The 19,071-nt window shown below is 38.8% G+C and overlaps 1 long non-coding RNA gene and 2 other non-coding genes across 3 annotated transcripts in view; 1 reads left to right on the forward strand and 2 right to left on the reverse strand.

Moving 5' to 3' along the window:
* Nucleotides 1-2,155: 2,155 nt before the first annotated feature.
* Nucleotides 2,156-19,071, reverse strand: part of LOC110220087 (uncharacterized) — a 113,777-nt gene continuing 96,861 nt past the window's right edge. The window contains exons 2-3 of the long non-coding RNA XR_002327778.2: nucleotides 11,015-11,077; nucleotides 2,156-3,697 (exon numbers count right to left, since the gene is read on the reverse strand). This is a non-coding gene — a long non-coding RNA (uncharacterized LOC110220087). The remainder of the gene's footprint in view (nucleotides 3,698-11,014; nucleotides 11,078-19,071) is intronic.
* Nucleotides 11,845-11,917, forward strand: TRNAK-CUU (transfer RNA lysine (anticodon CUU)). Its single transcript has one exon. It is a non-coding gene; the product is annotated as a tRNA-Lys (tRNA).
* TRNAV-CAC (transfer RNA valine (anticodon CAC)) lies at nucleotides 12,757-12,829 on the reverse strand. The gene has a single exon. It is a non-coding gene; the product is annotated as a tRNA-Val (tRNA).

Consider the following 19,071-nt stretch of genomic DNA (forward strand, 5'->3'; position numbering starts at 1 on the left):
GAAGAGATCTTGGATTAGAAATGATTTTCCTCCAGTTGCCTAAAGACTCCTGAAGATAGGAACATCATAAAAATGAAAAGCAGAGTGGGGAGCTAGAATGCCAGCAGCTATTTAGTAGTCACCTATGGGATTTAGGTCTTGGAGACAGCAAGAAAAGATCTGTATTTAAGGTGCAAAAAAGTTTCTCCCCCACTGTCTTTTTTCAGAATTTCCTTTAATAAGACACAGAGACTTTTATTCCACAATGAAATCGATGCTATGTAACACAGTTGAAGTCACTCCTGGGACAGATAATACTGTTAATTCAGTCAGATAAAAATGATTGCTATATCCCTGCGCCTTTCCCAACTTTTTTTTTTGTAATGGTGTAACACGGCATGACAAAGGGCATTGATTACTTTATGGTATCGAAGCAAATAAATGGAGTTACTCTGTGTTGTGTTTTGTGGCCAAATCTATTAGAAACAAGATTTTGGAAGATAAAGTTAGAAAATAAAAAATACAAATTCAAACAGCTGTTTGGAAGACAACTGTTTAACAGGCCCCTTCTCTCTCAACAGAGTGTCCCAGTTTGACACAAGGAGTCTATATCTTATTTATTATTGTGGAGGTGTTTATGAGAAGCCCTACAAATTATCTTGTACTCTAAAATGTACGTTAAGCTACAACTTAGGAACAGAGTATTCATTAACAAAAAAAGAAAATAGATCAAAATTACATTTGATAATGGTAAATCATAACAGTCAGAATCTCATAAGTTCAAGGACTTCCAGGACAAGATAAAGGCAGATTCAAATCTGCAAGATTCAAATAATAATAGTTTTATAAGAATAAACAAATTTCAGTCATAGGTATATAAAAGATTAGTGGCTACAGCTGTCTTACAGTATATTCTAGAATTTGCACAGAGTCTGTTTTGTTTTGATTACCAACCAGGAGCTTATAAATGTAGAGGAGCAGTAAATTTACTTAAACTTTATGCATTAAGGCATGTAGAATTAATTTATTTTTCCTTTAATACCATTTTAATTTTTATTAGTGTATTAATCACTAATAAATTTCTTCATAGATTTGAAACTTTACTATTTTATTCTATCAGGGAAAGAAGAAAATGGAAGGGAGCATCTAAGACAAGCTTCCTTACTTTATAACTACACCAGGACCTAACCTTGATTAGCACTACAAGAACTTCTTCCAGTTATATCCCAACTCTGCTTCCTATCACCCGTATGATTTTGGATAGCTCATTATACCACAGATGGAAAATAGTACTGGCTTTAATGTCAAGTATATGTACTTAAATCCTACTTCTTTTGCTCATGAACTTGGACAAGGCTGTACAAGCCTCATTTTCCTCATTTGGAGAAGGAAAAAATGAAGGGGGATGGATTAGCCACATGTCAAACATGTCTGCCATGTCTGCCATGCTTACTCCACTCTGTGGTGTTTAAAATGGTTTGAGAGACATGACTTTATTAATAATGCCAGAATTTTAATAAAGGGATGGTCATTTGGCATGTCTTTCTTGGACCAAAGACAATTGTGACAGCAGGCTCATGGCTCATATGTCCATTGGAAAAGAGGTGTTCCCACAGGTGGCAATCAGTTCTGACTGGTTAATAATAAGAGAATGAATATTACAATGAGGTGCTAGACCTGAACTTTTATTATGTCCTTTAGTCCTAAGTCACACACACACACACACACACACACACACACACACACACACACACACCCCACTTGAATAATTTGTTCAAAGAATTTATCCCCATCCAAACCTGAGTAGAGCATAATGGCTTCCTCACCTGGATGGGGTCTCGATAGAGGAGGAGAAATTGAAGTCTTGAAATAACAATAAAAGGGGGAAATGTGAATCTCCCCAAATCATTGGTTATTAATAATAATTTCTGTCAACTCCCAAGTGTAGTTCAAATCAACTTAAAATATAAATTGGGAAATATTTAACAAAATAAATAAAAATACAATAAAATACAGATAACATCGCATTTTAAAGCTGATGGTATGCAGCTCACAGGGATCCTTATCTATGCTTCAGTGGCCTCCATTGGTATTTGAGTTTGATACCACTGGGTTAGATGACCTTTAAAATCCAATCCTATTCCAGGGCCTGTGGTCTATTTTTCAAGTGGCCCTGAGTATCAATAGAGAGTAATACAAAAAAAAAGGACAAAGACAGAAAGGGCTGTACCAGTTAGATGGTCCTTCATTTGTTCATTTCATGAGACTGAGTTACTGCTACTTTGCATGGGGTCCCACTGCAGCCTCATTCATAAACCAGGTCCTTTATTCATAACATGAATTACTCAGGAGAAAAGAGATGTTTTTTATTTCAGTTACCAAGAATTTGCTAATGCGTTGATATTGTCATTACTGCTGCACATCAGTGGTAAGATATGCAGAAAAGAAAAGCAGTTTTTGGAAATGAACTAGTAAGTTATTAAGTATCTGAGGCTGGGTTTAAACTCAGGTGTTCCCAATTCCAGGTTAAGTGCCACCTAACTGTCTAGTTATGCAAGGCTAACATTAGTTCCCTTTTTGACAAGGTTACTAAAGTGATAAACCAAGGGAAGTGTAGATAGAGTTTAACTACATTTTCAGAAAACATTTAATAGAGCTTCTCCTAATCTTGTGGAGAAGGTGTACAGAGGAGGAGCAAATAAGTTAGGGGTTCTTAACCTGCATCTGTAGGTAGATTTCAGGGAGTCTGTGAACTTGGATAGGAAGAATCCTTTGGTAATTGCATTTCCATATAATTTGTTTCCTTTGCAATCCTATGTATTTTATTTTACATCTTTAAAAACATTATTCTGAGACAGACCTATATACTGCTAGATTGTCAAAGGTGTCCATAATAATAATAATTAAAAAGGTTAAGAACTGCTACTAGAGGGATTCAAAATTGGTTGAATAGCTGATTCCAAAGAGTAGTCACTAATGGTTCCATTTTGACTTGGAAGGTCTCCATTGGAGTTCCTCAAGAATCTGTAGTTGGCCCTATACTTATTATTGACAGGATTTTTTCCCAATAAGTTTTTATTGATGTCTTTTGTATTTTTACATCACCACGTTTTCCCCTGGCATCTCTTCCCCAGCCCTTCTGAGAAAGTCAGCATATAATGAAGAGCATTTTTAAAGATAAAAAGAGGAAAAAAATCATTATAACTGATCAACACATCAGCATGTAATGCCAGCATGTAAAAGACACTGAGGTCCTTTCTGGAGCTGAAGTGCCAAACATTCAGACTCCACTGTAGAGAGTACAACTCCAGTGGGCTGGCAACTTTGTTCAAATGCCAAATCTACCTTTTCCTCAACAACTGATTTACAGAGAACTCACACAAGGCAAGTGCTCACATAGAGGTCAGAAGAAAGAATACAAGAACATTCTCAAGGTCTCTCCAAAGAATTCTGGAATTGATTGGGAAACATGGGAGACACAGGACTGCCCACCATGACATACCCACATTGAAAAAAGGTGCTCTGCTCTATGAGCAAAGCAGAATTGCAGTAAATAAAAAGAAACATGAGATGAGCAAATTTAGAGATATTTCCACTTGAAATGTTTATATGGACTATTTGTACCCCTCCTGTGGTAGATTCTTCTGAGCTTTCATTGGTCACTTGCATTCAGAGGCACTGTACCTTGACCCCAACGTAGTGATGTCATTTTGATCCTCTGTGAACACAAAGGACAACAATCATTCAGTAAATTTTATGTGCCAGCCACTCTACTAAACACTGAGGAAACAAAGAAAGGTTAAAAAAATAGTCCTTGCTTTCTAATTTTAATAGTTTTCCCCCCAATTACATGTAAAAAACATTTTTTAACATTCATTTTTTAAAATTTTGAGTTCCAAATGCTTTCATTCCCTTACTCCCCTCCTTCCATCACTGAGAAGGTAAACAATTTGAGATAGATTATATATGTGCAGTCATACAAAAAGTTATTTTCATATTAGACGTGTTGTGAAAGAAAATGCAGGCAAAAAATAAAACCAAGAAAAACAGGATAAATGGTCAAAGGATATGAACAAGGAGTTTCCCCATGACGAAATCAAAACAATTTATCTTTATATGAAAAAGTGCTCTAAATCATTATTGGTTAGAGAAATGCAAGTTAAAACAACCTTGAAAGAGCATTTTACACCTATCAGTGTAGTGATTGAAGGGGAAAGTGAAAAATGTTAGAGAGAATGTGCAAAAACTGGGACACTAATTCACTGTTGGGAGAATTGTGAACTGATCTAACCATTCTGGAGAGCCAATCTGGAATTATGCCCAAAGAGTTAATAAACTGCCTATATCCTTTGACCCAGCAATACTACTACTAGGAAAAATAAAGATAGTTACAAAAAAAAACCCTTTCTTAAATCTGCATGCAGACTCCAACAATTCTTTCTCTGGAGGTGGATAGCATTTTTCATCATAAGTCCTTCAGAATTGTCTTGGATCGTTGTATTGCTGAGAATAGCTAAGTCATTCACAGCTAACATCATACAACATTGCTATTACTGTGTACACTCTTCTCCTACTTCTGCTCATTTGACTTTGCATTAGCTCATGTAAGTCCAGGTTTTTCTGAATGCATCCTGTTCATCTTTTCTTATAGCATAATAGTATTCTATTACAATTATATACCATAGTTTATTCAGCCATTTCCCAATCAATGGGCATCCCCTCAATTTCCAATTCACTGCCACCACAAAAAGAGCTGCTATCATATTTCTGTAAATATAGGTCCTTTTTTGGGTTCTTTTTCTTTAATTGCTATGGGATACAGACCTAGTAATGGTATTACTGGGTCAAAGGGTATGCACAGTTTGAGAGCCCTGTGAGCATAGTTCCAAATTGCTCTCTAGAATCAGTTCACAACTCCATTAAGAATGCTTTAGTGTCCCAGTTTCTCACATCTCCAACATTTGTCTTTTTCCCTTTCTGTCATAGTAACCAATCTGATAGGTGTGAAGTTGTACCTCAGAGTTGTTTTAATTTGCATTTCTCTGATCAGTAGTAATTTAGAGCATTTTTATGTGACTATAAAAACTTTGATTTCTTCATCTGAACACTACCTGTCCATTTCCTTTGATTACTTATCACTTGTGCAATGACTTACATTCTTATAAATTAGACTCCGTTCTTTGTATATTTGAGAAATGAGGTCTCTATCAGAGAAACTTGCTGTAAAATTTTTTCCACACTTGTGATTACTGTGTATTTCCCTCCATCCTATTTTTCCTGTTTCTCTCTCCCTCCCTCTCTCCCTCCCCTTTCCTCTCTCTCTCTCTCTCTCTCTCTCTCTCTCTCTCTCTCTCTCTCTCTCTCTCTCTCTCTCTCTGTCTCTCTCTCTCTCTCTCTCTCTCTCTCTCTCTGTCTCTCTCTCTCCTTTTTATCCAGTCCTCCTCAAAAGTGTTTTGCTTGTGACCACTGCTTCCCCCAATCCTCCCTCCCTTCTATCAGCCCACCCTTGCTTCTATCAACCCTTTCCCCTCCTACTTCCCCATGTGGTGAAATAGACTTCCCTACACAACTGAGTGTAGATGTTATTTCTTCTGTGAGCCAATTCCCATGAGAGTAAGGTTCAAGCATTGCCCACCAGCCCTCCCAACTTCTCTTCCACTGTAAAAAAAAAAACTCTTTCTCACCTCTTTACCACTCTTTCCTTCTCCCAGTGGATCTGCCTTTCTCACCCCTTAATTTTATTTTTTTATATCATCCTTTCACAGTACATGCACGTTCATGACCTCTGTCTGCATATACTTCTTCTAACTGTCCTAATAATGATAAAGTTCTTAGGAGTTTTAAGTATTGTCTTCCCACGTAAGAATGTAAACAGTTGAAAACCTTATGATTTCTCTTTACTATTTACCTTTTTATGCTTCTCTTGAGTCTTGTATTTTAAAGTCAAATTTTCTATTCAGCTCTGCTCTTTTCATCAGAAATGCTTGAAAGTCCTCTATTTCATTAAATATCCATCTTTATATTCAGTTTTGCTGGATAAATGATTCTTGACTATAAGTCCTAGCTCCTTTGCCATCCAGAATATCATATTCCAAGCCCTCCAATTCTGAATGTATTGTTATTTAGTCATTTTAGACTCTTTGGGACCCCATTTGGGGTTTTCTTGGCAGAGATACTGGAGTGGTTCATCATTTCCTTCTCCAGCTCATTTTACAGATAAAGAAACTAAGGCAAACAGAGTTAAGTGACTTGCCCAGGGTCACACAACTAGTAAGTGTCTGGATTTGAACTCAGGTCCTCCTGACTCCAGGAATGCCATCTGGCTGCTTATTCACTGTGCCATGTAGTTGCCCTGATCCTTTAGTGCAGAAACTGCTAAATCTTGTGTGATCCTCACTGCAGCTCCATAATATTTGAATTGTTTCTTTCTGGTTGCTTGCAATATTTTCTCCTTGCTGTGAGCTCTGGAATTTGGCTATAATATTCCTGGGAGTTTTCATTTGGAGGTCTCTTTCAGGAGATCATTTGTTTATTTTGATTTCTATTTTACCATTTGGATCTAAGATATTAGGACAGTTCTCTTTGATAATTTCTTAAAATATGATGTCTATACTCTCTCTGATAAAGGATTTCAGGTAGTCCAACAGTTAAGTTTTCTCTTCTTGATCTGTTTTCTAAGTCAATCGTTTTTCCAATGAGATATTTCACATTTTCTTCTATTTTTCATCCTTTTGATTTTGTCTTATTGTTTCTTGATTTCTCATGGAGTCATTAACTTCCACTTGCTCAATTTTAATTTTTAAGGAATTATTTTCTTCAGTGACCTTTTGTACCTCCTTTTCCATTTGGCCAATTCTGCTTTTTTTTTTTTTTTTGGTAAGGCATTTGGGGTTAAGTGACTTGCCCAGAGTCACACAACTAGTAAGTGTTATATGTCTGAGACCAGATTTGAACTCAGGTTCTCTTGACTACAGGGCTGATGCTCTATCCACTGCACCACCTAGCTGCCCCTTCAATTCTGCTTTTTAAGGAGTTCTTTTCTTCAGTGCATTTTTGTACCTTCCCCCCCCCATTTGGTCAATTCTGCTTTTTTATGAATTCTCTTCAGTGAATTTTTGTACAGCTTTTTCCATCTGGCCAATTCTGCTTTTTAAAGCATTCTCTCTTGAGTGAATTCATCATCTCTTTTACCATTTGGCCTATTCTGGTTTTTAAGGTGTTATTTTCTTCAGTAGGTTTTTTTTTTGGCCTCCTTTACCAAGTTGTTGATGCTTTTTTCATGATTTTCTTGCATCACTCTCATTTCTTTCCCCATATTTTCTCTACCTCTCTTATTTGAGTTTTAAAATCCTTTTTGAGCTCTTCTAGGATTTCTTTTTTGGTTTGAGACAAATTCACATTTTTCTTTGAGGCTTTGGATGTGACTGTTTTTACTTTGTTGTCTTCTGAGTTTGTGTTTTGATCTTCCTTGTCACCATAGTAACTTTCTATAGTCAGATTCTTTGTTGTTGTTGTTTGCTCATTTTCCAAGCCTATTTCCAAGCCTAAAATTTTTTATTTTGTGTTAAAGTTGGGCTCTAATCCTAGGGTGGACTGGTCATTGTCCCAAGCTTCAGGTTTTTTGTACTGCTGTTCTCAGAACCAGTTCTAGGAATGAGTAAGTTTTCAGTTCTTCCAAGGCGTTATAATCTAAGGAGAGGTGTGGTCACTCCTCTCCTGGCCTGCACTCTTGCCTGTGAATGACCACAAGCAATGTTCTCCAGAACTGTGACCAGGGCCCCTGTACTCCTGTGGCTTCATGTTCTAGTATACTAGTGCTCCTCCTTTTCTTCACCCTGGGACTGGGACCTGGAATCCCAAGTGGGCAAATCATTCTGTGATGTTTGGATTCAGTCAAAGGGCTGCGCTTGAGGACCTAAAGGGCCACATGTGGCACTGAGCCTGAAGTTTCCTCACCCCTGCCTTAAAGAATTAACTAGGAGTTCTATGAACTTTCTAACCTTAAGTCAGATAGAGACTTTGGACAGAGATCTTGCCCCCATTTAGGGTTATTAAGGAAGATTATTGGTGTATGTTCAAAGATATTAGATGCTAATTGACCTCTAAAATTACAATAGGAGGGTAACTTTGCTTTAGTACAGGAAGAGTATTCAACAAGAATACAAGACTTTGCTTGGGTCGATGCAGCCTACCTTGTCTCCACGCAGGTATTCTGGACCAGATATAATGTGACTCATGTCTTTGGAACAACTTTCAAGGCTGAAGGGTCCTGACTCCACAAGTTTAAGCCTCTTATATGCTTTTAAGAGATTCATTAACCTGCTCCAGAAAGGTGCATAAGTGTCACCCAGGGTCACCAGGAGGCTGCACAAATGGAGACATGGCTTGAGACCTAGCCTCCTGAGCCAATGAAGTCTTGAGGATAGCTTCATTGCATTTTAGGGAAAAAACAGCCTAGTGTAATTGAAGAGATGGAATCCTGATAGATATAGATCCAATCACAGATGTGAAACTGCAAGTTATCTATTTGTGATTTGTAAAGAAAGTATAAAGAAGCATTTACACTTTCTTGTTAAGGAGATAGGAAGTTTCTCCAACAATTTGATGAAATTATAGTGTAACTAACTGCGAGCTGGCTAAAGGATCAACCTAATGGCCTTTAAAAGCCAGCTAGAAACATTCTCTGAGATGTTAATACAGCTGCTAGGAGCCAGTTCGTAGGAGCAGTTGGGAGAAGGGGAGAGGAAATATTTCTCCTCAATGCTCCCATGACAGCATCCAATAGAATGAAGTCAAGGGAGTAAATGAGAAGGATTGAGAAAGAGTGGTAGCTTCGGGGCAGCTAGTGGAGCAGTGGATAGAGCACCGACACTGGATTCAGGAGGACCTGAGTTCAAATCCAGATTAAGACACATAACACTTACTGGCTGTGTGACCCTGGGCAAGTCACTTAACTGCATTGCCTAGCAAAAACAAAACAAAAAACAAACCCCCCAAAAAAGAGTGTCAGCCTCAATTCAAATTAAGTACATCCACAGAGAGGAGGAGATCCAAGAAGCCCACCTGAGTGACTTGATATCACACCAAAAAGGGAGAAACATGAAGAAAGCAGAAGAGAAGGACATTGGAGTGCTGCAGAATCAGTCATTAGTTACCTAGGTCACATGTGTCTCCTATTTGTGTAGCTCTATGAATGCTACAGTGCCCTACATGTGTACACATTCTTCCTAATGATGTGTGCTTTTGTGGGAAAGTATACCCCCCAAGTTTATGGGGAAAATGTTTTATATTAATGCTCATACTGTGTTGTTTCCAAATTATCAATCACTATTTGAAAGATTTCACCAAAGCACCCTGAGCTATTGTACCACTTGCTCTAACACTACCGGCTTGGACATCCAAAGAGTAGCTGCTGTCTCTGGTTTTAGGGTTATTTCTAGAGCTATGTTCTTAAAATGATGATAGTGCAAAACTTCTCTGCCAGATCAGGTAGGCTCCTCTTTAACTCAGTACTTCAAGGAGGAGTGAGAGGGAGGAAAAAAAGGGCCACTTGTTGTCCAAGTATTGAGATGTAGCTGGAAAGGAGTCTGAAGAATGGGACTTCCTACAGAGATTGGTTTTTTGGTTCTGAGGGGGAAGTACCTGTAAATGCAGACCAGTTTAAGCTGGGAGTACCCTGAGAAAAAAATTAAATATGTGCATGTGTATGCATATATGTGTATGTATGTGCATATATGTGTGTATATATAATATGATCGATGACAGATAGATATTCATTGGCCTGCTCCAAGAACATGATGTGAAACAGGACAGCAGTTTTCATATTTGAAGGATGAGGCTTCTATCTCTGCTGCTTTTTTGTGCTTAGGTTTGGTAGCATAGTGGTTATGACATTTGTAGTGAAGTAGAAAAACCAGACTTAGCTTTACCTAGTCCCTCCTGTTTCCCAAGACTGCAATCTATCGCAGAGTAGTCCTCAGCTACAAGGAAAGTTTCCTCATGGTCACGCCAAAATATTCTGCCCTTTGGTTCTCTTGGTACTGAAAGAGTTCTGAGAAAGACTGGGATTATAGGATAAGGGAAGGAAAGAAATACCAAATAAGACTGGAAAAAGCCAGTGGCAGAACACTTAGCTTGTTCATTATGCTCAGAACCACACAGCTTTGCAATACACATGCCCATCACATAGATTCTACTCTTTACAACCTGGAGATACCAGCTCTTTGGCAGCTGTTATCCCCATCAGATGTCCCCCAAAGCATTTTCCTTGCTTTTTGGGGATGAGCAAGATTTCACAAAACAAAACAAAACAAAAATAAATCTGTCAAAATCTCCCAAGGTCTTTACCATTGACCTCAGGTGGTTTTTCTTCTTTCCCTTATGATGGCCTGCTTCCTTCTCCACCTAGGGTCTTTCCAGAGAATCATGGGATTCAATAGAAGCCTCTTTCTCAATTGGGTCCTTTGAGACTCAGGTTCTGCCTTAACCAGAGCTGGGGGGAGGGGAGCAAGTGAAGCCAGAGTAAGGGAGGAATGGAAAGAGTACATTTGGGAAGGTGCAGTTGAGAAAGTATTGGAAGAAGACATCTTCTCTTGATTTGCAGGATATTTGTCAGTTTCCCACTCTGTTTATTTCATTTCCCACTCCACTCCTCCCCCCCAAAAAAAGTGGATATTTTCCTCTGTCAACAGAGAACAGTCAGTTTCCTAAGACTGAGATGATTCTATTTTGAGGGGAGAGGAGGAATGGAGACAGGATTTCATTTCGAAGAAGCTAATGGACACTTGACTGTGAGTAAAAAAAGGGAAAGATGGAAGGGAGAGAGAAGGTGAGCATCAATGCAAGTGGCATCAAGTGTCTGCTTAAAGATAACATTTCTTAAGATAGTCCCGTTTCAATGGCTAACCCCCAGAACTTGAAAGCCAATGGTTCTCACTGGAACCATTTACGTATCATTTCTACCATAATCATTTTCTCTACGTGCTAGCTTTCTGGATTCCTGTTACGGTCCAATGTGACAGTCTCTCCTACTTACCTTTTCAACTGCCATGGGTCAGTAGCTGAAGAGAAAAAACTCCAATGGTGAGCATTACTGAGCCTGGAAACGACAGAAATAGAGCTCATCTGAGTAATTATCTTCATCTTTAAGGGCAGTTTCAATTAAACTGTTTGCATTTTTATAAAAATAGTAAGCTGGGTTTAAAGCCAGTGACCATGATTTCACATCCTGACTTTGGTGCTCACTACCTTTGTGACTTTGGGCAAGTCATTTCCAGAGCCTTAGTTTCCTGGCAATCCAGCATTAATTTTCCTTCAGGTTGACATTATTATTTCTTCTGGGACACCAGAAAAAAACAGCTATAAGGTCTTTTGCTCAGCTAATTCAGTCGGTAGAGCACGAGACTCTTAATAGGCTCGTGAGTTCGAGCCCCACGTTGGGCACAGTTGTGAGTTTTTTCTTCCACGTTTTCTTTGAAGAAACAAAATAGTCACTCAACACTAAATCATTTTCTCAGACTGTCGCTGAGGTCGGGAGGAGAGAGAGACAGAGAGAGACAGACAAGGACAGAGACACATACAGACAGGAGAGAAGACAGACAGAGAGACAGAGACACACATACAGGAGAGAAAGAGAAGACACAGAGAGACAAAGACAGACAGAGAGAGAGAGAGAGAGAGAGAGAGAGAGAGAGAGAGAGAGAGAGAGAGAGAGACTGAGAGACGATTTGAGGGACTTCACAGAGGACTTGGCACCTGAGCTGACCTTAGAAAGAACAAAAAGATTCTAAGGACAATCTAAGAGAGACTGTATTCCAGGAATACAGTTAAGGTGGAGGGAAGGGGAAAGAAAAAGTCCACACGGTCGCCCGGCTAGCTCAGTCGGTAGAGCATGAGACTCTTAATCTCAGGGTCGTGGGTTCGAGCCCCACGTTGGGCGGAGTCTTTTATTGGTTTTACCCTATTTTCTTTGGACCTGATGGGTCTCAGTCTGTTCAACAAACCTTTATTAAGGGCCCACCCAGACAACTGACAGTTCCGTTTGGGCAATATAGCTTCTTTCCTTCCTCATTCACTCCCTCCCTTCACTTCCTCCCTCTTTTTCAGTGTGTTGCAAGATTGCGCTGCTACCTGTGACCAAATCGCTCCTGGTGAGACCAGGGACATATTTCCACCGTAAATACCATGAAAAACCACTGTCTCCGCTTTGTCTCTGCATCTTCCAGGAGCTTTGGTCGGCGGCTACTACCAATAACCACACCTGGGCCAAGCGTCAGGGAGGGGCGAGAAATTCGTGCTAGCAGTGTCTTCCCCCCCCCCCCTTTAGCCTCCTATGCACCACTAGGTAACCGAAACATCTCATCTAGAAAGGAATGGTCCTCTTCAGGGGTTTTCGTTCCTGGGTCCCTGAGCCCGAAGAAGGGCGGTGCATCCCTCTACTACGAGGTCTGGCAGGGAAGAAAGACTATTAATGTGGAAGCAGACCTGTTGGCCTTCCCACAGCCCCAGGACACATATAGCTGAAGAGGGTGCACACCCACTACTTCTCACTCTACGACGTCTCGAGAACTCCGGTGTGCGTGTCCTGGGAGTTACTGAACTCAAGGAAAACACAGTAACACACGCCTAAGTATTACACAAAACAGCATGAGCTAATCACCAGGCAGGTGACGTGAAGTATTTCCTGTATGGTTTGTTGCGCTTTCCCTACCAATTGATTTCCGAGAAGTGTGTCTGAAGGGTAACGTGATCTGGGCAAAATAAAGAACACAAGAACCGTGTTTCCGCCCGGTTTCGAACCGGGGACCTTTCGCGTGTGAGGCGAACGTGATAACCACTACACTACGGAAACTTCCTCGAAAGCAGTTTTTTAGTTCTTCACACCTGAAATTTGTCGCGCGGTTTCAGGTTTTGGTGATATTTACTAGATTATAGTACTGTTTGGGATTCTAAGTTCACCCTGGACCCTGCGCCTGCATTGCCGCTCACACAAACCGTCTGGCGTTTCTCACTTCCACCTCTCCACGCCAATCCGGGCAGCTACTTCTTCACTAGAAGCTTCCTACTCAGCCAACTTCGAGCATAAGTTTATTTCTCAGACCACTGCCCGCTCCTCCACGTGTACATCCCATCTCTGATACAGAAAGACGCTGGATGAAAGTTCCCAATTAGGGCCTATATATCAGTTCAATACTTATACATGCTACCTAGACCTATCACCCACGAGAACTGAGTAATACAGCTTGCTGATAGGGATTTCCCTAGTGGGGAAGGCAAGGTTGCTGGTTCCCATTTCATCAACAATATTCTCTCCCTACTCCCAGCTAAAATCTGGAAATTTTGTCTTACAACATATGTAAGGAATGATTGAAAAATTGCAGTGGTAATTAATTCCCAGCCCAAAATGGGTAGGCATATGTTATGAGAAGATAAATTTTCAAAGAAGGAAACACAAACTGTTCCCAAAAATCAGTCACTAACGTTTATTAAGCTCCTACTATGTCCCATGCACAGTGCTAAGTATTGGGGAGATAAAAAGAAGTAAAAGACAATCCCTGCCCTCAAGGGTTTCACAGGGATTCAAGCAAGTATATATTTGTATGTGCATGCACACATATATACATACATATGCATGCATGTGTGTACAAACAAGCTATGTACAGGCTAAATAGGAAATAATTAGAAGAGAGAAGCCACTAGAATTAAGGGGGTTGGGAAAGGCTTCCTGCAGAAGATGAGATTTTAGTTGGGACTTAGAGGAAGCCAGAGAAGCCGGTAGGCTGAGATGAGGATAGAAAGCACTCCAGGCAGGGGGCACAGAGAAAATTCTCCAAGCTGAGAGATGGAGTGTCTTGTTTGTGGAAGGCCAGTGTTACCAGGTGAAAGAAAATGTGACAAGGAGGATGGTGTAAGAAGACTGGAAAGGTGGAAGAAGACTGGAAAGGTGGAAGAGGAAAAGCAATACATTTTGAATGCCTTTAAATATCCAATAGAGCACTTTGTATTGATTCTGAATGTGCTAAACAGCCACTAGAGTCCATTGAGTAGAACCTGAGCTTTAAGAAAATCCCTTTTGTGGCTGAATGGAAAATGAAATGGAGGGGGCTAGACTTGAGGCAAGCCACTCACCAGCAGGCTATTGCAATAGTACAAGCATGAGGTGACAAGGGCCTGCATCACAGTGGTGGCAGTGTCAGAGGTGTGAAGGGTGTGTATTTGAGAGGTGTTACAAAGATGAAATCAACAGACCTTAGCAACAGATTGGACATGAGGGATGAGAAATAGTGGGTCCAGGAGGACTCCTACATTGTGATTCTGAGAGACTGAAAGGAAGGTGTCATCCTCTACAGTATTAGGAAAGATAGCAAGGGGGAAGATTTAGGAAGAAAGATATTGAATTCTGTTTTGAACATGTTTGTTTGTGGTGTCTGTTGGACATCTAGTTTAAGATGTCTGAAAAACAGTTGGAGATAGGAGATTAGAGATTAGCTAAGAGGTTGGAGAAGGATGGGTAAATTTGAGAATCACCAGCATAGAAGTGATAATGAAATTCAGGGAAGTTGATGACATCACCAAATGAAATGGTATAGAAGGAGAAGAGGACCCAGGACAGAACCCTGAGGGATGCCTATGGGTGAAGGGAGTGATCTAGAGAAGGATCCAGCAAAGGAGAAAGAGAAGTAGCAGTGAAATAGGTAGGAGAACCAGAAGAACTCTCTCCACCCCCAAAAAAGAATTTAAGAAAAGAGAATGTCAAGGAGGAGGGAGTGATCAGCAGTGTCAAAGGCATCAGAAAGGTCAAGGACATTGAGGACTAAGAAAAGGACATTCAATCTGACAACTAAGATCATTAATAACTTCGGAGAGAGCAGTTTCAGTGGAATAATTTGGGAAACTGGATTGTAAGAGGCTAAGAGTAAGAAGAGAGAAAGTTGAGTAATCTATTGCAGTGAGCCTTTTCAGGAGTTTAGCTACAAAAAATATAAATGGGAGAGGGGAAAGTGGAATACTGAGATCCATTTATAAGCAAAAGGATGAAAACTGAAACAGCTGTGAGACATGAACTTCTACTCACTGATGAGTAAAAATTAATTAATTAGTTAATAACGATTAAAGCAATGAAATCCAGTACTGATAGGGTTGTGGGGAAAAGATGCCGTTGTCCATTTATGGTGGAATTGCAAACTCCTAGAATTCTTTTGGAGAATAATCTTCCAGTATCCAGTAAAAGTTCCAAAACCAAGCATATCTTTTCATCCAATATTTCCATTGCTGTGTATGTACCCTGAAAGAACTATCCAAAAGGTTAACAACAACAGAGGAATGCTGTATTTGAAGATTCTCATAGTCACATTATATCTAATGAAGATATGAACAATGTAGTGACTTTTATAATATAGTAAAATATAATAAATAATATATAATAATATAATGAATGAAATTAAATATAAATATATTTAATATTAATCATTAAATAATATTAATATTAAATAACCACCTGAATAATATAATAGTAATAAATATAATATAATATAATTGGTTGAACCAAATTGTAGCACTATCACTAGTGAATTCATGTTCCCATCTTTTCAATGTCTCCCTCCAACCTGACTATGCTCATCTTTTATCATCTTTGTCAATTTTCTAGTCGTTAGGAGAATCCTTAGGACTGTTCTGATGTGCATTTTCCTTATTATTTGATGTTTTCAGCACAATTTTATTAGGTAGATGATATTTAAAATTCTTTTGAAAACCCTTAATATTCATTGATGTGATGATCTATTTTGTCAGTTGATGAATAACTCAACCTTATACAGATGAGTAAATTTCTGTATTTTCTGAATATCAATCTCCTTTCAAAACTAAGAGGTAATTTTTTTCCTACAGTTCACAGTCTCTCTTCTTAAGCTGCCTGCATTGACCTTGTTCCTGCAGACGCATTTAAATATTTTGTTAAAACAAGGATAGCTTGTTTTAGGATACTACCTAAGTATGGTTATGAAAAGTAACTTCTTCCTACTCCGTCTGAAGGGTAATGATGTGACCTGATATATTTGGGTGGAACACCGATTTGGAATTTGCAGTATACCAAGGAAGGAGATAATCTGAACCTATTTTCTCTCTAAATTAGTTCCCATGTTTCCAGTAGGTGTTTTTTTTTTCTTTTATGAAATGGATTTCTCTCGATTTTTTTTTGTTTTAACATCACCTATATTTGACAATATATCCTCACCTTTTTCACAAAGCCCTATAATAAAGAATCAGAAAGATGGGGGGAAATAAATCAGCAAAACTAAGCAACACAGAAATAATATGACATTTTATGTGCTGCTCCACAGCCATGGTCACCCACCTCTTCAAATGACTCTTTTTTGTGGTCACCCTTTAAAATGATAATTCCACCCTGTTCAATTTTGGTTCTTTTGTTGTTATTTTTCTTTTCATTTATGTTGCTGTAGACATCATGTGTTTGGATTTCTTGGTTCTGCTGCTTCATTTTGCAGCAGTTTATATATGTCTTCTGATTCTTTTCAATGGTCATCATAGTCATCATTTCTTACTGCCCAGAATGGATTACTTGTCAAAGAGTATGAACAAGGAGTTCACATAAGAAGAATTATAAACTAGTTACTATATGCAACATTATTTGAAATCACTAATAATAAGAGAAATACTTGACAAAAAAAACTGTAAGATTTTACCTTACACTCAGAAAATTGGCAAAGATGAGAATAGTCAATGATGGAGGGGTCATGGAAAAACAGAGATATTAAAGCACTCTTATGGAAAACATCATTGGTATAACCATTCTAGAAAGTAATTTGCAATTATAATAGAAAAGTGACTAAAATGTGTCTTTGACCCAGAATTCCCAAGAATTCCTAACACATAGGCAGTGGATAGGTGAATTTTGTACTCATTCTCAAGTGGGGAACACCAGCAGGAAGGTAATGGATGTGACATTCTTAACCCTCTGCGTAATACAAATTAGCAACGGGCCTCAAATTAGAGGTGAAATCTCTTAGGAGGTTGATGGGCTTGGATTTTTCTGAATTTTGTTTCTTCTGCCACCTTGAAATCTCTTTCCCAAGCTAAACCTACCAAGACAATCAATATCTATAACTCTTTAGGAATCTCATGGGGAATCTCTCCTGGAAGCAAACAAAGGAAAAGGTTTCATCTTGAAGGGCACTTGAAAATGTACTTACCATCCCCTCTGTCCTTCATCTTCCCACCTTCTTAGTACCCTTCAAACTCATGAAACAATTGTCCTACCTCTCATCCCCTTCAATCCACTTGGTCCAACTCCACCCTCTTCCTATGACCTCACCCTCCCACAATCAAACATGCCTCCATAGTTCTAGCCTCTATTAGCTGCCTGGTTATACCTGCACTGAAAGATTATATTCCATATACTATGAACCACCTGGACAAGAGGGGAAACTACATAAAATAGGAAAGAGATCAGAAAGCTGTAATGGTAGCAAGATAGTAAAAATGGAGGGATGCAAGACTATTTCTGCAGCTATCCCTCTGCTCACAACAGATGACAAATTATTGACAAGTTTTTGAGATGGTTTTGCTTTTCATAAGAAGAGCAGGTGGAACTAATAGTTTGGGCTTAATTCTGACTCATAAGTGGCAAAATATAAATGACGAGAACTTTGGAGAAACATGACCATCCCATCTTATGGATTTGTGATAGGTAAGGAAAGAAAAGCCAGGTATAGATGCACACTCTAGATTTTGAGAAAATTGAGTTTCAAATAATTTAGAGATAGGGTAGATTAACATTCTAGAGAGGAAGTAAACACATGAATGACCTAAAGAATGAAGTTTTGACAACAAAAATTATTCTAGTGAAAGAGAAAACATCTGAGATACGGATGCACAGGATATTCATTTACCGCATTATGTTTCAAAGGCATGTATAGAAAATGGAAGCAATGGCAGATATTTTAGAACAAATACAAGAATGACAGTGTTAAGAGAAATGTCAGAAGTCCTGACAACAAAAAGATAAAAGAAGAAACTTGAGTTACAAAAATGATGTAGCTACATTTTATGCACTGCAGTTTGTTTACTTGAAACTAAAAGTTTTAAAACAAAAAAAATAAAGATCACATTCCAAAAGAAGCCAAAATGAATCAATGCTTACACAAATCCAGTCACTAAGCCAATTCCACAACTTCATGGCTCTAGAAGACTCAAAATGTCTGCCAGCTGTTCACCATATGCACTGTTTTGACCACAAAACAACCTGGCAAAACCCAGGACATGTTCTCATGCACATTGCACAGCTTCAGGGATGGAATTCTGTTGAGTCTCAAGGTCTTCTGCTTTCCCCAGGGGGCATTTTCACAAAGTCTTAAATCTATGATCTATGATGGGGGGGAGGGGAAGGAGGAGGGAAAGGGTGGAGAGAGAAGGGACTTAAATCAAAAGACTAAATGAAAATCAATCAAAAGACAAAATCAAAATTAACTAAAGCCAAATTTCATAGCAAGCCCCTTGCCAGGAAATAAATGTGAAGTAAAAAAGAAAGAAAGAAAGAAAGAAAGAAAGAAAGAAAGAAAGAAAGAAAGAAAGAAAGAAAGAAAGAAAAGAAAAGAAAAGAAAAGAAAAGAAAAGAAAAGAAAAGAAAAGAAAAGAAAAGAAAGGAAAAGAAAAGAAAAGAAAAGAAAAGAAAAAAGAAAAAGAAAAGGATAGGTATTGATAAAACTTTTAAAATGGTAGAACAAACAAAAAACTCATGGTTCGTGAGTCCTCTACCCCCATAATGTCTTTAAACACTTTCCTTAGAGACATGTTAGTTCAAATCAAGGCACATTTAATAAGAAAACATAGCTTCTCCACCCATCCACCCCCAAAAATAAACCCAACCAGAGTATTTTGTCTATACACTGCCATGCATGGATGATATACTCTCTCCCATAAATTAAGACTTTGAGTAGAACACGCACAAAGAAACCACATGCTCAAGCAACAGGCATGGAGGGCACATTTGTGTGACTAAAAAACATTGGTGAAGAAGCACATGCCAGCAATTCCAGTGGCCAGGGCACAGGCATTTTGTGTATACATACACCCAGC

The sequence above is a fragment of the Phascolarctos cinereus genome, unplaced genomic scaffold (genome assembly GCF_003287225.1).
Source record: "Phascolarctos cinereus isolate Bilbo 61053 unplaced genomic scaffold, phaCin_HiC Scaffold_5;HRSCAF=322, whole genome shotgun sequence".
Lineage (NCBI taxonomy): Eukaryota > Metazoa > Chordata > Mammalia > Diprotodontia > Phascolarctidae > Phascolarctos > Phascolarctos cinereus.